Below are 17,674 nucleotides of genomic sequence, written 5' to 3'. Positions count from 1 at the left end.
CTGGAGGCATAAGCCACAGGTTGTAGATGACTCTCAGCATTGCCCTGCTGCAACACGCACCCAACCCCATTGGACGATGCATCGCATGTCAGAACCAATTTTTTTACAGGGGTCGTACAGGATCAACAACTTGTTTGAACAAAATAGGTTTCGCGCCCGATCAAAAGTCCGTTCCTGACAGTCCCCCCAAAACCAATTTCAACCCTTACGCAGGAGCACGTGTAGCAGCTCCAACAACATGCTCAAGTTCGGCAGAAAGTTCCCGAAATAGTTCAACAGTCCCAGAAATGAACGCAACTGTGTTGCAGGGCCTGGGTGCTCGTCGAATCGCCTCTGTTTTGGTTTCGGTGGGCCGAATCCCATCTGCAGTAACCCTCCTGCCCAGAAACTCAACCTCAAGAGCTAAAAACACACATTTAGACTTCTTGAGTTGCAGTCCTACCCAGTCCAGTCAGCGTAGCACCTCCTCCAGGTTGTGGAGGTGTTCCTCGGTGTCCCGACCCATGATGAGGATGTCGTCCTGGAATACGATCGTTCTAGGACTGGATTTAAGCAGGCTTTCCATGTTTCATTGAAAAATTGTGGCCCCTGATCAAATGCCAAACAGGCACCTGTTATAAGCGAACAGTCCCTTGTGTGTGGTGATGGTGGTTTGTAGTTTAGATTCGTCGGCCAGTTCCTGGGTCATATAGGCTGAGGTGAGGTCTTACTTGGTGAACAGCTTGCCGCCTGCCAGCGTGGCGATAAGGTCCTCCACTGTCTGGAGCGGGTATTGATCTTGTTGGGACACCCGATTGATGGTGGCCTTGTAGTCGATCCTGACAGAGCTATCCGCTTTTAGGACGGGAACAATGGGGCTCGCCCAGTCGCTGAATTCAACAGGCGAGATGATGCCCTCTCTCAACAGCCAGTCCAATTCGCTCTCGATTTTTTCCCGCATCACATACGGCACCACTCTGGCTTTGTGGTGCACTGGCCTGGCGTCTGGGGTGATGTGTGTATTACTACTTTGGTGCCTTTGAAAGTCCCGACGCCAGGTTGGAATAGTGAATCGAATTGTTGTAGGACTTGAGCATGAACTTCGCTTCACAGATGACATTGTGTGAACATTCCCCCAATTTCCAGTTCATCTCAGCTAACCAGCTCCTCCCCAACAGTGCGGGACCATTACCCGGGACAATCCAGAGCGGCAGCCAATTCACTAACCCGTTGAGTGTGACAGCCAGCAAAGCACTGCCTAGCACCGGAATGATTTCTTTAGTGTAAGTCCGTAATTGTGTCTCAATACGTGCTAATTTGGGTCTACTGGCTTTAAGTGGCCATAGCTTCTCAAATTGCTGAACGCCCATGAGTGACTGGCTGGCCCCAGTGTCCAGCTCTATGCATACTGGGATACCATTTAATAAAACCCTCATCATCATTGGTGGTGTTTTGGTGTATAAAATGTTCGCCGCATGGATCCGCTGAACCTCGGCGTCCATTGATTTGCCCCAAAAGTCATCCTGCCTCAAAGGACCCTCTTCTGGTCCCTCCACCTCATATATTAGTCTGGTTGCAGGCTTCCTGCACATTCGAGCTAAGTGGCCACTGAGATTTCAGTTTCTGCAGACAAACTGTTGGAATCTGCAAGATCTGGCTGAGTGTTTTCCCCCACACCTCCAGCATGAGTTAAAGTTTCCATTGTTGGGGACAAAGGGACTATATGGCCAGGCATTCCGCGCTGACTGTCCCTTTGACTGCTCTTAAGTACCCTATTAGTGGGTGTCAATGGCCCCATCCCGGGCCGCATTGTCCGCTGTGATGGCGTAAATGTCCGTTCAGCCTGCCATTGTCTCTGTTGGAGTCCTACTCTGGGGTCTATTGCTGCCTGGGGAATGTTCGACCGCCCCTGCCAGCCTGCGGGGCTCTGAGTCGCATTGATGATGTTGACTCCCTGACCTATCGCCGCGTTAGAGGCAGAATTGCGCGCGTATATTATTTTCATCTCTTCCTCCCCCGCCATAAAAGTTTGAGCTAACAACGCCGCTGCTTCCAAGATCAAATCCTTGGTCTCAATTAATTTGCGGAAAATTCCCGTATGACCGATGCCCTCGATAAAGAAGTCCCTTCGCATCTCCCCCCTGCAGGCATCTGTGAACTTACAGAGGCTGGCCAAAAGCCGGAGGTCCGCTACGAAGTCTGGTATGCTCTGTCCTTCACGACGTCGGTGGGTGTAGAATCTGTGTCGGGCCATATGTATGCTACTCGCCGGTTTGAGGTGCTCCCCGATCAGTTTGCTAAGTTCTTCAAAGGTTTAGTCTGACGGCTTTTCGGATGCTAGTAAGTCCTTCATGAGCGTGTAAGTTTTTGGTCCGCAACTAGTCAAAAGATGAGCCCTTCGCTTGTCGCCCGCTGCACCCCCCAGCCATTCTTTCGTAACGAAGCTTTGCTGAAGCCTCTCGACAAAATCATCGCAGTCTTCCCCAACACAGTACCGTTCCTCTGCACTACTGGTGGCCATTCTCGTGGGTCGTGAATTCCAGTTTCTCGTCGCCAATGTAAAGTCCTTTCTCTACAGCATGAAACCACACGAGGCACATTCTGGGGACAAGGTCACTCTGTGACCTCAACTCTTTATTCACAGCACTCCACAAGTGATGACCCTGCGTGGGACCTCCCTTTATATACCTGGGAGATCAGATAAGGAGTGTCTCCCAAAAGTTCACCCCTTGTGGTCAAGGTGTGCATCTAGGTTGTGTGTATACAGTAATACAGTGGTGTTACATTGTGGTTACATACATGACAATTGCCCCTTTAGGAACATAGCAACAGGAGTTGGCTATTTAGCCCCTCAAGGCTGTTCCGCCATTCAATGAGATCATGGCTGATAAGCGACCTAACTTCATATATACTGCCTTTGGCCAATATTTATTAATACCTTTGATTAACAGAAAGCTATCAATCTCCAATTTAAAATTAACAATTGATCTGCTATCAATTGCCATTTGTGGAAGAGAATTCAAACTTCTACCACCCTTTGTATCTATAAGTGTTTCCTAATTTCATGCTTGAAAGGTCTGGCTCTAATTTTTAGACTATGGCCCCTAGTTCGAGAATCCCCAACCAGTGTAAATAGTTTCTCTCTATCTACCCTATCTGTTCCCCTTACTATCGTGAAAACTTCAATCAGATCACCCATTAACCTTCTAAATTCTAGGGAATGCAACCCTAATTTGTGTAATCACTCCTCGTAATTTAACCCTTGAAGTCCGGGTATCATTCTGGTAAACCTACACTGTGCTCCCTCCAAGGCCAGTATATCCTTCCTAAGGTGTGATGCCCAGAACTGCTCACAGTACTCCAGGTGTGATCCAACCATAACTTCTACCCCCTTATATTCTAGTCCTCTAGATATAAAGGCCAGCATCTCATTAGCCTTTTTATTTTCTGTGCCTGTTCATAACATTTTAATGATCTATGTACCTCGACCCCCAAGTCTTTTTGGACGTCCATTGTTTCTTAGCTTTTGTTCTGGACTCTCCCACCGAGGTAATAGTTTCTCTCTATCCACCCTATTAACTTCTTTAATTATCTTAAAACCCTTTTAAACAATTAGATCACTCCTTAATCTTCGATACTCAAGGGAATACAAGCCTAGTCTATGCAACCTGTCCTTATAATGAATCCTTTTAGCCCCGGTATCATTCTGGTAAATCTGCACTGCACCCTATCAAAGGCCAATATATCTGTACTGAGGTGGGTGCCCAGAACGGAATGCAGTACTCCAGATGCGGTCTAACTAGGGCTTTGTATACCTGTAGAATAACATCCTCCCCTTTATTTTCTAGCCCGCTTGAGAAAGCCAAACATTCAATGAGCCTTTTTTTTTATCATTCTACCTTCTTTCCAAATTAATCTGTCTTCCTTCATTTTCCCCTCGGGTCCTAAACTGATACCAGAATGATATAGGTGGAGTAATCTTCCGTTATTATGTTACACTCAGCTAATCAGGAAAACACTATCTGCTTAGCTGAAAGTCTGTCTCAAGACCCTGCTTTTAAAAACAAGCTTCAGCTGCCAGATAGAAGAGTTATGAGAGTTGGTTCCCCTCAGCTGACTGCTGGTTTTGAGCACCACCACACATGCATTTTCTTAGGTTTGCCATATTTTGTTGTCATTGTGCGAGATGTGGAGATTTCAAAGTTGACCCACACAATGCGAGTCATCTTATAAGGTTGTGATTAATGGGGTACTGATTAAATGCTGAGTTATTTCAGAATGGGAAGAGTCACCACTTCTTTTCTGATGGAAGAGCACATATAGGGATCATCATCATCATCATCATAGGCAGTCCCTCAGAATCGAGGAAGACTTGCTTCCACTCTTAACATGAGTTCTTAGGTGGCTGTACAGTTCAATATGAGAACCACAGTCTATATCACAGGTGGGACAGATAGTTATTGAGGGAAGGGGTGGGTGAGATTGGTTTGCCGCATGCTCTTTTCGCTGCCTGCATTTGATTTCTGCATGCTCTCGGCGACGAGACTCGAGGTGCTCAGCGCCCTCCCGGATGTACTTCCTCCACTTAGGGCGATCTTTGGCCAGGGACTCCCAGGTGTCAGTGGGGATGTTGCACTTTATCAGGGAGGCTTTGAGGGTGATCCAACACCGCCTCCGGTGCAGTCTCCGGCTGCCTGAGGAAAAGAATGTTTGAAGACCAGGCCCTTAAAATTGTCACCAAACTCATGGTCTACAGGGCTGTAGTGGTACCCACCCTCCTGTATGGCTCAGAAACATGGACCATGTACAATAGACACCTCAAGTCATTGGAGAAATACCACCAACGATGTCTCCGCAAGATCCTACAAATCCCCTGGGAGGACAGATGCACCAACGTTAGCATCCTCAACCAGGCCAACATCCCCAGCATTGAAGCACTGACCACACTCGATCAGCTCTGCTGGGCAGGCTACATTGTCCACATGCCTGACACGAGACTCCCAAAGCAAGCGCTCTACTCGGAGCTCCTTCACGGCAAACGAGCCAAAGGTGGGCAGCGGAAACGTTACAAGGACACCCTCAAAGCCTCCCTGATAAAGTGCAACATATAGGGATGTGCTGAATATGTTTGATGTTCTCAATGTTTATTCTGCTAATGAAAATAAAATGATCAGGATCCAGGTTTTGTGGAGCTGCTATTTAGGAATACAAGTAATGCAATTACGCTTAATGATTTCAGAATGCTGATAATGGTAAATATCAGACATCTGGGGCTGGATTTTTGGCTGGCTTGCGCCTCTGTTGGCGCTAAAGGGTGTCTAAATGCTTACCGCTGGGTGGCCTGGCCAGAAAATTCGGCTCAGGGTTTCCAGCAGCGCAAAAACTTATCGCCCTGCACTGTAGTTTCATTCAGATCATGACATAAATCTTCATGCAACATTCTATTTGCATCCCGCATTGCAAAATTAGATGCTAAGGCTACATTTAATGTCCGCTCCAAGTGATGCCGAAAAAAACAGGCGGGCTCACGGTCGAGCAGGCGCTATTTACTGCGTGTTTAAATTGAGGGAGGAGGATCCTAAATCAGAGGACACATTGACTGCATCATTTGCACACAGCATGCTGTGTGTTGCTCAGACTTTAAGGTGGTAGCTTTATCTGCCATTACAGTGTCCTTGCAACTTCAGTGAAATCATTTAATGGGGGCATTACTAGTTCGCCAGCGTATTCTACTCCTATTGCTAGGTGGCATTAAGATAGAAGAGCTTTTGGCCATGTCGGCCTACAGATGGGGCAGGGCCAAAGACGTCTAGGCAGGAGGCCTTATCCCCCACGGGTTTACAAGCAGCAACGCTCATATCACCAGCTCTCTGAGGAGCAGTGATTGAGAAGGCTGCGCTTCCAAAAGGAAGTGCTGACCGAGATACGCCATCTACTACAGGCTGCAGCAGAGGACATATGCAGCATCTCTCAATACGCTGCTCATCGCTGCATTCGCCACATCACAAAGACTCTTATATGCCCGCAGAATGGACTTCATAATGTTCTCAATGAGCAGGGACAGCCAGAATGAGCGGGCATGTGGGTTTGGCAGGATTGCAGGTCTCCCGAGGGTTTAAAGAGCCATTGACTGCACACACTTGGTCTTGCGAGCACCATTACACAACGCAGAGGTGTTCAGAATCCGAAAGGAATACCACTCTTTAAATGTGCAGCTAGTGTGCGGCCACACACAGCGCATCCTCGCAGTGAATGCCCTCTATCCAGGGAGCGCATTATGATGCTTTCATCTTGCGTGAGAGTACTCTCTCACCATTGTTTTGGCCACCACGGGAATGGCGCAGTTGGCTGCTTGGTGACAAAGGACACGTCCTAGCCATGTGGCTCATGGCCCCTCTCCGCAACCCACCACAGACGCAGAAGAGCGCTACAATGAGAGCTATGCGGTCACCCGCAACATCATCAAACAGATAATTGGGGTGCTGAAGCAGCGTTTCCGATGCCTGGACTGCTCTGGAGGCAGCCTTCAATACTCCCCTCAACAGGTCTTGGAATTCATTGTGGTGTGCTGCATGTTACACAACTTGGCCACCATGAGGAGCCAGACATTGACAGAGGGGATTGCAGCCCTGCCTCAAGAGGAGGAGGATGACGGACAGGAGCCTGGCGAGGCCCCGAATGGCCAACCACACCGTCCAAGGGGAAGGCAGCATAGAGATGCTGCAGGATGAAGAGCCGCACGTCGACAGATAATGGCACATCTCTGGTGAAGTTTACAGAGATACACAAGACATCAATGGCAAAGTGCGTCGATGCTCTGTGGGACCTTACCCAATGCACCCATGAGGTCATGGTTCATTTCCGTGTTCTCCCTGGATATAGCCACCCAAGTCCATGTCCATGTCTGCCTGTCTCTGAGAAGGATGACAGGGTCGACTCACCTTTTGGGGAGCTGGATTCCAAGCTTCCCCTCCTGCTCAGCGTTGCTCTAGGCCACTGGGGCCAGGAGCCTCAGACTCATCAAAGAGCTCAAATGAGATGTCGTCCCCTGATGTTGTGTCCCCCTTCGGTTGGACTGACGGGGACTCCTGCTCAGGGAGCACACTGTTGTCTCCTCCCTCGTCATCTCTCCCATCCCCAGATGTCGATGGCTCATGGCAAGGCTGCTGTGCTTCTGGCTGGTCATCTGCAAGAACAAAGCAAAAGATGTGTGGTTAGCAGCAGGGGAGGTGTCAGGCATATAAGAGGAAGGTGGCATTGGAGACCTATATGCAAAGGGGCTAAGCCACCTGATATTAGGGGTCAAGGAACTCGCATCAATCCCAAAAGCCATTCACATACCATCACTAGCCGTAGGGGGTTCAGCCTTGCTGCCAGCCACTGCGCAAGCTGGGGTGTCCATGAGGGCCAATACTCGCTGCTCCACCTCAGTGAGGTCCTGCAGATTAAGCACTGTGCCTCCGGTCCACTGCTGCTCCCGGCAATTATGTGCTAACTTGACCTACAATAAGAGCAAGAAGAAGGGTTGAGTAACTGTGCAGCTCCACTTGTGCCACATATGCCTGCCATAGTAGTATAGCTGCTACTGTCTGGAAGTGCAAATGTGTTCATTATAATCTGCGTGGCTGCAGACTGAACACGTGGAAATACTGGGAGTAGGTGAGAGCCAGATAGCATTGTGGCTCGGGGTGAAGTTTGGCCAACGCATATCAAGAGTGGAAGGGGAGTGCAAGGAGGGATTGCGATTAAGGGATGAAAAGGTCCACCTGAATGCAGAGGGCATGGCTGGTGAAGTGAGCCTCCAGCTTTCAGGTGGCTTCAACAACACACATAATGGACTGGAACACATAGGGAAGGGGCAGCTCCATCAAAGAGACAGAGATCTTGCAATCATGGCAGGGGTCCATAAATGTAAAGGGTACTCACCTTGATGACCCCTATGAGATTGTTAAACGTCTTGCGGCATTGGGTGGCAGTTCGAACCACTGTGTGTGCTGCTGGCACCTTCAGGGCTATCTCCCTCCAAATCCTCCGGAATACCCTTGGCACAGGCCTCCTTCCTCCCATGAGATGCAGTGCAGGCCGCCTCCTCTCAATGGCCTGAACTAGGGCCTCAGCAGCCGCTGCAGAGAACCAGCGTGCTCTCTGTCTTGCCTTTTGCTGCTCCATGTCTCCTGCTCTGAGCGAAGTAGGCCGGTGGATCTGCGTATGCGCAAACAAAATCTGAGCCTCTAAACTTTTGCCTGGGCCAGGGAAGCTTCGAGCGCATCTGCGCATGCGCAAATTTTAAAGCATTTTTTGCACCGCGGTTTTCGGCTGGGGCGGCCAAGCACAGGTGTGTATTACTTGATTTAAGGCCCCCTGATCATTGAACCTCAGTTTCGACTGAATTTTACCGTCAGAGACGCAAACTTTTTCCAAGTGCTATTAGGATTACCCCGCCATAATTAAGGCCCTGAAATCACCAAACCCGAAACATAACATGTAAAGGCAGGCAAATAGTTTGGGAATTGGTGGGATAGAAATTTTGTGTTATTAAGGCCAGTACAATCCCTAATGAAAATTCTAATTTAAGGTGTTAAGCCTAACCCTAACCCTAGAGAAGCTGGAGTTGCTCTCCTTAGAGCAGAGAAGTTTGAGCAGAGATTTGATAGAGATGTTTAAAATCTGGGCTCAGGTAAAGTATTTAATTTCTTTAGGTTGTCATACTTTGCCATTACGTAACTAGAAAAGGCTTGTGTTGGTTTGAAACTGATTTATGTATTGCCAAACAGAATTTTTTCTTTATTCGTTCCTGGGATATGGGCGTCGCTGGTATTTATTGCCCATCCCTAATTACCCTTGAGAAGGTGGTGGTAAGCCGCTGCCTTGAACCGCTGCAGTCCTTGTGGGGAAGGTGCTCCCACAGTGACATTAGGGAGGAAGTTCCAGGAATTTGACCCAGTGACGATGAAGGAACGGCCGATATATTTCCAAGTCAGGATGATGTGTAACTTAGTGGGGAAGTTGCAGGTGATGGTGTTTCAAGGTGCCTGCTGCCCATGTCCTTCTAGGTGGTAGAGGTCGAGGATTTGGGAGGTGCTGCCGAATAATTAAACAACATGTAATTGTAATTTTACAAACTCAGTGCTCCCACAGAGACTATGACCTGGAATTTCTTGGAAAGCTGTGGTGGAATTACAGTTGTGCCGGTGTCTGAGGAAATTTATGCATAACTGATTTACGCCCGGTTTTAGGGAGGGAATTCCAGAGCATGGGACTTGGGCAGCTGAAGGCATGACTGCCAATGGTAGGGCAAAGGGAGGGATTCACAACTTGCAACAGGAAGAAGAGTACAACATCAAGCTGTGGTTCTTCCGTGACGAATCAGAAAAACAAAGAATTCAGGGGGGTTTTACAGATTTAGATAAGGCTACCGGGATGAGCAGGGGTGAGGGTATGGAGTGATTTGAACTCCAGGATGAGAATGAGATTGGGGCCAATTGTGGGTCACCAAGAACAGGGGTGATAGGTAAGCATCACCTAGCGTATGACATAGTGTATGGGTAACAGAGTTTTGGATTAGCTAAATAAAGAGAGGAAAAGAATGGTAGAATTAAGAAAGAGAGAGAGAAAAAAACATAAGGCAAAGTAAAACAAAATCTGACAAGACACGTTTGAAGTATGCTTCCTGTTGTGGAGTATTTAAATAACACTCAACACAAGTTTTGGAGAAAAGAATCGTTTATTATAAAGTACTCGATCGAGGGAGAGACATCCAATCCTCATCGCCATCCCCCCTTTGATCATATGGTTAATCTAACCCAACATGACCAATTATTCACCTTGTCTGATTCACATGTACTCCGCCTCGGTCTCGGTGATCAGGCGATACGTTGGGAGTACCCACAAATCATATTAGGTATTCATTCTGTAACAATTTGACCTGATCCCTAGCTAGTAGCTTTGCTCGGGTATACCTCTTCTGCCTTTTGCACTTGTTACATAACATCACAAACCAACTCAAGGCTATTACTGTCTGTACTGCTACTAGGGTATGTGAAAGGATCCTTATCTGTGGACATATTTCATCATTCATTCCCCAATACCATAATCTCAAGTACCAAGGCAGGTTTTTCAGGTTATCCTTTTATTTCACTGTCCAGTTCTTTGCCTTTAACCTTTAGCTCATAATATCTTTTAATGTTATTTCTTAATGGTCCTTTGAGCTCAGTTAAATCTTCAAGTAACAGAGGAATTGGTAGTGCTTGCTCTTCCATGTAATCATCAATATTTTGCTGAATCTCATCACTTATATTTAATGTCATTGTCTTCCTGGTGTGTATATATGTCATGCGTGCTCTTCCCGCTGCCACCGACACTCTGGGAATAAAGCAAAAGTTAGGCATTGCAATGTTATAGATCAAGCCTCTGTAATCGTAAGTTTCCAGGCTAGTTACCACACAATATTCTCCTCGTCCTTGATAGGCATAATGTATGGTTCGGGCAGGGCTTATTCTAATGACACATCCTTCCGTAGTATTGTCAAACCCGCAATTATCCTTGCTCCCGTCTCCCATTGGGTGAGGGCACATAGTTAGGCTTCCTTCTCTCCGGAACCCGGATAAAGATACTCCCCTTATCTTTCCATTCTTTTTGATCATTTACTGGTCCATCGGGTAATGGTGGATGTACTCTTCCCCTCATATTATCTCTATGTTTTCAACTTCATATTGAAGATATGGGCATGAGCCTTGGTTTATTATGGAGATCACTAGTATTATTCCTATCATCCTCCTGTAACCGCATACACCCTAGTCATTCCTTTCAGGGTGCAGGCGTCTAATGGCCCAGTGTGCTGTGCCATTTCTTTCAACTGGGTGCTATTTATCCAATCTGGAACTCGCCCGGTTTGTATCTGATTCATATTGTGTCTCACCTGACCAATCATCCATTCGCCATAGGCATGACATGTGTCTCTTTTCCTGTCCTTGGCATCGTCCTCTCGTTCCTGCTTATTTAGCTCGTTAATTATTCGTGCATGGCCTTCCAATATGGATATACCCTCTAGCAGTATTTTGGATGTTTTAGATCCTAACTCTGAAGATTCTATCCCTATCCCGGCCTGTTTCCTCATTAGTACCTCCATCGTTCCCCTCAAACTACCTACTCCTGCTTGGATCGTCTGTATACCTAGTCCATCTACCAGAGAGGTCTCTGTACTTACTCCAGTTAATACGTCATTCCCTATAGATCTCCTCTGTCTTCCTCCTTTGTGTCTCAGCTGCTTGTGATACTCCCTTGTTCCTGATGTGTCGCTAGCTTTTCTCAGGATTGTGTCTAGCAACTGTGTTTCCAACGCTTTAGTCTTGGGGCTAAACTTTTCTGGCAGATATATGTCTATTAAATTTATGATCACAGGTAACATTTCATGCTGCACATTGTCAAATAACAACATTCCCTGCAATCTCGTCACCAACCTGCTGGGCGAACCTTCAGTAAGGAGGGGGCAAGTAATTGGTGGTAGTGTTGTTGGTCCTGGGGTCGTGACTATAGGTTTTTGCCAATAAATCACCACTGCTGGACCTGAACACTTTCTCTCTTCCTGACATATGACCCCATTCTATCGCTTTTAAGGAGGACGGCTCGAAGACCGTTTCCCTCTCTGGGTCCAGAAAATGTACTATTACTTCTGTTCCAGGTTTAACTATCACACGCTTTCCCAAGGTTAATTCCTCTGGTTTACAATATTCAGGTAACATTTTGTTACCCACTTATCTTGTGGCTTCAAGATAACCGTTCCTGACACTCGGATTCCACCCCCCTCGGGGCTGCTTTACATAGTTGTTGTACCCGCTGGTGTGGGTATATGCTTCTGAGCCCCCTAGGGGCAGTCTTGTAGCTTGTCCTTGTAGAATCATAATGGCGGTGGTGATCATGTTTATATACATTCTGTTGATACAACACATCCTGGATATTGCAGGTTTTTAGTTAGATTCTTACCATTTCTACTTCTACCAGATCATTTGCACTGTTTCTCTGGACATGTGACCTTTCCCAGATCCATTTCATTATGGCAAGTACCCCTAGTATTGCAAATATTAATCCTAGTCCCCTGAAAAATCTATCTATAAATGCATCTCTCCACTCTTTATACTCTAAGGTGTAATTTAAGGAGTAGATTACTGGAAGTATCTTCGGTTCCACCATCAGCAATACCCTTATATTCTTTCAGCTGGGACCAATGTTTCCATCTGCCCCCACCTTTCATATTTATACACGCACATGTGTCACCACTGATTAATACTTCATATAGTCCGCTCCATCGTGGGGCGAATCCAGGTTTTCCTGGCAATTCTCTAACCATTACCTTCACTCCAACCACCGGCACTACCACCGGGGGCTTTTGTCCCTTGATCTTTATCTTCGTCCCTTTGTCTATCTCTTACTTCCTGCCACATCTCTTTCAGCTGTTTACTCAATTCCATCACATACCTCCTGATTCTATCTCGTAATGGTCCTAATTCTGCCCCTCCTGTAACTATCCTCTCGGGTAACTTCATTACTCATCCAGTCATTAGCTCATAGGGGGTTAATCCTGTCGTTCGATTTGGTGTGGCACATAACCTCATTCTGGCCAGGATTGTCCGGTTTCCTGTATTTCAAAAACAAGTGATAGTTTATAAACTATCTTAAAATACAAGTGCTCGCAATTCAAGTTCTCGCAAATCATTTCCAAGGCTACTTCCATATCTTATCTCGTCTCCCCCAAACGCATTTCTGTCTTTCATCAGAGAAAATGGCATTTTTAGATTGTTTCCAAACTCTTTTGTTTTATTTCTTCTTTTTAAAAGAGATCAGATTTTACAAATTTGCATACACTCGAACTGTAGGTTGGCATCATTGGTTAGTAACCACATTTAACATTTTATTTAGCGAGTCCTTTTGATGAAAAACATTCTTTCAATAGATCTCTGTCAGATCAACACAAAAAAAAATCTCAAACACCAAAATAGTTCTAAAGAGGCTCAATTTTAAATGTATCTCAGTATTTTGTTGTGCTTTTTTTTTAACCAGTGATACTTGAAACCTTTACAACAAAATTAACTCTTTACTGTTCCCATCCTAATTGCTGCTTCCCTTTTGTAGTATTTATATTTATTTTTTAATTAAAAATGTCAAATATGGTAATACTGTCTTTTAAATATTGGAATTTTCATTTATGCTTATAGTTTAAACTTATTATGTCTAAGTGATTCACAGATCACAGAATGCAATATACTTGTTTTATAATTATGTGCCTAACTTCTGTTTTAGAAGCCGGATATTAAAAAAACTCCAATCCAAGTAGGAATAGCATAAGTAGAAAATCTTATGCACTGTAACTTCAAGATATATTTTGTGATACAGTACCTCATAAATTACAGCTTTTTAAGCTTCAGCTTCTGATGTAGTAGTTGAGGTAAAGTTACACAGATGTGTACTTTTATTATTTCTATTTAAAAAGATTTCCAAACCCAAGATTATCCACTTTGGCAAAAACATGAAGGTAGAATATTATCTGAATGGTGGCAGATTAGGAAAAGGGGAGGTGCAACGAGACCTGGGTGTCATGGTGCATCAGTCATTGAAAGTTGGAATGCAGGTACAGCAGGCGGTGAAGAAGGCAAATGGTGTGTTGGCCTTCATAGCTAGGGGACTTGAGTATAGGAGCAGGGAGGTCTTACTGCAGTTATACAGGGCCCTAGTGAGGCCTCACCTGGAATATTGTGTTCAGTTTTGGTCTCCGAATCCGAGGAAGGATGTTCTTGCTATTGAGGGAGTGCAGCGAAGGTTCACCAGACTGATTCCCAGGATGCAGGACTGACATATGAGGAGAGACTGGATCGACTGGACCTGTATTCACTGGAGTTTAGAAGGATGAGAGGGGATCTCATAGAAACATATAAAATTCTGATGGGACTGGACAGTTTAGATGCAAGAAGAATGTTCCCGATGTTGGGGATGTCCACAACCAGGGGATATAGTCTAAGGATAAGGGGTAAGCCATTTAGGACTGAGATGAGGAGAAACTTCTTCACTCAGAGAGTTGTTAACCTGTTGAATTCCCTACTGCAGAGAGTTGTTGATGCCAGTTCATTGGATATATTCAAGAGGGAGTTAGATATGGCCCTTACAGCTAAAGGGATCAAGGGGTATGGAGAGAAAGCAGGAAAGGGGTACTGAGGTGAATGATCAGCCATGATCTTATTGAATGGTGGTGCAGGCTCGAAGGGCCGAATGGCCTACTCCTGCACCTATTTTCTGTGTTTCTAATACAACCAAAATGTTTATCAAGGAGAATCATCAGAAATATCTCAAAATCCCAATTCAAATACTGTAGTGCCAATCTTTTATTTAAAAGTCTTCAACATCATTTAACATAAGATTTTACTCAAAGGAAAATGGGGGTATAGCTTCCCCCAACCCGTAGCCTCAAGAAACTCACGCAGGCTTTTTTTAAAAGCATTACACTCTCCCTTCTCCTTTCTTTATCTCATTCCTAGGCTAAATTTATTGTCTTTCAACCCAATGTAATCAATGATTATGTGTTTTCTTTTGACAAGTAAGTGAGCGTGCCGGAATTAAAAAAAAACGAGACCACGCATTTTTTTTTACTGTAATCCAATTAGAACATCCAAATTCCTTGGCATAAGAGCTGAAGCTTCTGTGCCAGTTCTGTTTTCTCTTTTAAAAAAAAATATTTTTTTTTTAGCAAGGCTGAAGGTTTTATCTTTTGTTAAACAAACCCATCCTTTGTGCATTTCATCGCTCCGTAAATCATAATCAAAATAAATCCTCACCTGCGTTTCTAACTTAAAATGTAATTCAATTCTAGGTTCACATTTTCTTAAAACTTCCCACATCTAGGACAACACTACAAAGGGTTAAAAACTTTCAGCATTCTGTCTGGAAAAGTGTGTGGAGCTAAACCGCCATCAAGAAAACTTCCACACAAGCACTTTCATTTGAAGACAGACATTCACACCAATTTTTCATTCAACAAAGCTTATTTTCTATTTGTTTTCCTGGTTCCCTTGTCTTTCTTCATCAGTCTCTATCCCAACCATCCAGTGGGCGTCATTCTCAAACTACTCACTTGTACTCTTAACCTCCATAATTGTAGGCACTGACTTATTACCATTAATCCTGCTTTGGCTGTTTTCTTATTTTTCTGTTTCTCCCACAATAATTTCTGTTCGGCCGGCTCTATTTTAGGATCCCACCTGTCACTTAACATAGTCATTATTAATTAGTGTCACTGTATCAGATATGAGCCATCCCTCTGCTTGGTTTTCCTTAAACCCAGAGTCTACGGTCCCACTGATATTTTCCTATCGATTTAAACTGTATTCTTAGATACTGATTGCCCCTCCCTAGAGTCTACAATCCCATCGATACCTTATAATCTCACATTTGGGCACATCTACCCCTTCACCGGATTCAGTGAACTGTCTCCGAGCCCTTGGACACCTCTAATGTCCGGCTGGACTAACAATACTGATTGCCTCCCTGATCTGGTTCCTTAAATCTAGAGTTTGCAACCACTACCGGTTTCTCACTTTGACTTATATAGTGACGGATATACAACACATTTAAATTATCCCCAAGTCTTTTGCACACAGACTTTTCACAGATTCAGGTACCCCAGGCAATAGACATGTTTTGTAACAGCTTACATCGGATTGAGTGGTAGTTTAAATATACTCATGATGCCCTGTAATACTCCCGTCTGTCTTTCACCTGTAGGTACCCTGCTCGCAGCGCCAATTGTTGTGGAGTATTCAAATAATATTTGACACAAGTCTGTTTTGGAGAAAAGAATCGTTTATTATAAAGTACTTTATTGAGGGAGAGACAACTTCTACACGTGTTCAGTAACTCGGTGACCCAAATCAGCTGTTCTCTTCGAACAATCGTCGGGTTATACAGTGTTTTTATACAGTCAAAATACATTAAAAATCATGACGTTCCGCGCAAAAGCTTTCCATTTGTTGTTTCCCTGCCGCGTCACAACTACTATGATTACAAATATTAATTGGTTAATACAATTTTATTGACAGCAAGTTTTGTTACCTCCCCTATGCGCCTTTTATCTGATCAGTTACGTGCTACATCATTACTTTTCTATGGTTGAACAATTCCTGTGAAAGTACTTTTTCCCAGACCAATTTGTCCTGAACTAAATCTTCTATTAATAGACAGACAAAACTAGGGTGTTTATCGTTAACTCGTGTAATTCTGTCTATGCTAGGACATCTGCCAAATACTCCCTTCTCGAGAGTTATATGTTATGGTCCCACGTTCAACTTTAACTTAGCCACAAACGTTTTAGAAATACTAATGATTTTTAACCAATTCACTTCCCTTGAAATGATCTCTGCAACTGCTAGATGCAAAAGGGCTGGAGTCTGTAAAAGGGCTGGAGTCTGTTTGAAGTTGGTTCTTCCAGCAGGTAAAAATGCAATAGTTTGGCATAAGATTGGAAGTGAAACAAACCCCAAATTATTTGCAGCTCGACAATAATAAATACATGCTGACTAGTGTGGAACATTAATCTTAGCCGGTACTGGCCAAATTCATTCATTTTCCAGGGGAAAATGTCACCAATTAAAATTTGATCAGCTTGGATATTAGGTTTGGTATTGTACTCGTCTCTGCAATAAAATGCATGAAAGTTGAACACTTACTGAACTTTATTTGAGCTCTTAGTCAGGTTTTAAATCTGACCTATATTTCTCAGTTGCAACACCAACTCTGCATTGTCCCCCAGAATGATAAAGTGCCTGCCACTTCTGAATGACAGGATTAATACAGTTTAATTTAATGTACGCATTGAGTACAGAAAATGTTATAAGTTACTATCCATCGACCCTATTTGAAATTGTTATTGTGGTACAATCACCTTTTGCCTTGTTTTAAACACCTTTTTCAAAGCTCCGTGTTATAGTCTGTCAACTAATTTACATTGGTTGTGAGTCGCTGAAAACTTCAATAAATCTTCAGATTGTGTATTGGAAAGAGAGCGGAGGTGGACTGTGGGGGGGGGGGGGGAAAGAAGTAATTCGTTGATGGATACAAACTAGTAGTTTTCAAAAATATTTATAGCTGCAAAAGTGCTTGAACAGGATGATGACAAGTGAAGTTTAATGTTTTGGAAAATAAAACCTGTTGCCTTTGATACTGGCATGAGGTCTCTTCCCAATACTCCAGTAGCTGGGTCTGTATAACAAAAAGGGTTGAAATATTAATATATTTTTTGCAGATTCTAGGATCTGACATTCATACTTAATCACAGTTTTCCTGTTGACAGTAGGAATAATACAAATGCCACTGAAATAAAAACAGAAAATGCTGGAAATCTCAGCAGGTCAGGCAGCATCTGTGGAGAGAAACAGAGTTAACATTTTGTGTCGATGATTCTTCATCAGTTCTGACGAAGGGTCATCGACCCGAGATGTTAACTCTGTTTCTCTCCACAGATGCTGTCTGATCCGCTGTGATTTTCAGCATTTTCAGTTTTTATTTCAGGTTCCAGCATCTGCAGTATTTTGCTTTTATACAAATGCCACTGACGTTGTTAACAGTTCATTTCAATGTATTTAATTTAAAATAGGAATTTTACACATGATACAACAACAGTGCCATCCGTTTCTTTAAAGGGCACAACGTTTTA

The 17,674-nt window shown here is 44.3% G+C and overlaps 1 protein-coding gene across 1 annotated transcript in view; it reads left to right on the top strand.

Moving 5' to 3' along the window:
• c1h8orf34 (chromosome 1 C8orf34 homolog) overlaps positions 1-17,674 on the top strand; it is an 805,115-nt gene that overhangs the window by 275,395 nt on the left and 512,046 nt on the right. The window lies entirely within an intron of this gene.

This window comes from Pristiophorus japonicus, chromosome 1, assembly GCF_044704955.1.
Source record: "Pristiophorus japonicus isolate sPriJap1 chromosome 1, sPriJap1.hap1, whole genome shotgun sequence".
Lineage (NCBI taxonomy): Eukaryota > Metazoa > Chordata > Chondrichthyes > Pristiophoridae > Pristiophorus > Pristiophorus japonicus.
The sequence above is the reverse complement of the archived record's forward strand: the minus strand, read 5'-3'. Positions and strand labels throughout refer to the sequence as shown.